The sequence below is a fragment of the Microtus ochrogaster genome, chromosome 5, assembly GCF_000317375.1.
Source record: "Microtus ochrogaster isolate Prairie Vole_2 chromosome 5, MicOch1.0, whole genome shotgun sequence".
Taxonomy (NCBI): domain Eukaryota; kingdom Metazoa; phylum Chordata; class Mammalia; order Rodentia; family Cricetidae; genus Microtus; species Microtus ochrogaster.
In genome coordinates this window covers 94,552,480-94,554,165 of record NC_022012.1, presented here as the reverse complement: position 1 = coordinate 94,554,165, position 1,686 = coordinate 94,552,480, and the positions used below count along the sequence as shown (strand labels likewise).

Genomic DNA, 1,686 nt, shown 5'->3' with positions numbered 1-1,686 from the left:
CGGTTTTATCCCATGCTTTTTCAGACTCAGGCCAGCTGGCCTCACCTATCTACTCTTAACACTCTTTATTAATCATGATTGTTCAGAGAATTTACAGCCTCCTGTTGCCTGTAAGTCGCCTGCTCTGTCCTGTTGCTACACACCAGGTTCTTGCAACATCTAACCAGCTGGAAGTTGCATGTAAATCAGGCTCTTATTGGCCACGTCAAGTCAGCAAAATTCACTTTATAGTCAATGAAAATCTGCGTGGGCGAGGCATGAAAGGCAGGCATGTCTCATTCTTGAACAAGTCCTGCTCTTGTCCTCCCAGACCTCAGGGAGGTGACCTTAAACAGAGTCGCCTAGGGCACCCTAACAAAGCAGGTAGCATGGGTGAGCACTGGTGTAACAGACCCGTGATGGGGATGGTGGCTTCAGAATGGAGCACACCAGTGTACTGCAGCAAGGTCTTGGAACTCTGGTTCCAGGCTCCCAGCTCTGGTCCCTGCATCTGGTTTTCTTTTTAACTCCATCCCCACCTCCCATCCTCTCATTCCCCAACTCCCCCAACCTCATGATACAGAGTTTCACCAGGCTAGCCTCAAACTCACAGAGATCACCTGACTATGTCACAAGAGCTGGGATTACAGGCATGTGTCCTTGCACCTGGCCTGCTTTCAGCCTCCATGCAAGAGAGCAGAGCCTCAAGACCCACTCCATGTTTCCTAGATGTGCTCTCAAGCCTGTCTGCTCAAAGCAAGGCCCAGGCAAAGGCTGCCTGCCTGGTTTGCTGCTGTGCGCCTGCCTGCCTGGTTTGCTGCTGTGCCCCTGCCTGCCTGGTTTGCTGCTGTGTGCCTTCCCACCTGGTTTGCTGCTGTGCACCTTCAAGCTCTGTGGATAGGACAGGTTCTCATTTGCATGTTTTCACAGTATTGATTTCTGCGGACATCAGGCCTTTTCATCTGTTTGTGATAAAGTATTCAGAGGTTGGGTCTCTGCCTGCCTCAGCCTCTGTTCTGAATCCATGTGATACTGTCCTCCATAGAAAGGGCAGGCCTCCCATGGGCTTCGGCAAAGCCTGGTGTATCAACCTGCTATACAACTGAGCACGTCCTGCTGTATTAGGATGTGCAGAGCAATCCAGTATGAGGAATAGGTTCCCAAGAGCCAGTCAAAGAACTGGGGACAGCCCCTGCTCCTGTAGCCGGGGGTCCCACAGCTAGAACAAGCTACTCAACTCTTACATATTTGCAGAGGGCCTTGGTTAGTCCCATGCTCCCTGGTTGTTGGCTCAGATTTCGGTGGCTTATAATTTTTAAAGTCTTAAAACAATCTTTTAAAATTTACACAACATAAAGCAAGAAAACATTTCCCTGGGGCAATTTACACATTTCATCTTTATTTTCTCTAAAGGGGGATCATGAGAAGAAGAGAGACATAATTTTTCTGTGTCTGAATTTGAGGATGAGTTGAATTTTTGTTAGGTATCCTTTCTCCCCCATGGTGCAGTCTCCCCAGCATTTCTCTTCCTTACTGCACACCCTCTGAAAGGTGTTGCTCAAGAGAGCACTCCTCACACACAGGGACTGTAGAGACACTCCTCAAACACAGGGACTGTAGAGACACTCCTCAAACACAGGGACTGTAGAGACACTCCCGCCATCTCGAGAGAACACTCCTCACACACGGGGACTGTAGAGACACTCC

The 1,686-nt window shown here is 49.3% G+C and overlaps 1 protein-coding gene across 4 annotated transcripts in view; it reads left to right on the top strand.

Annotated features, from left to right (window-relative positions):
* Positions 1-1,686, top strand: part of Ano10 (anoctamin 10) — a 113,116-nt gene that overhangs the window by 14,787 nt on the left and 96,643 nt on the right. The gene's annotated exons all lie outside the window — the stretch shown is intronic.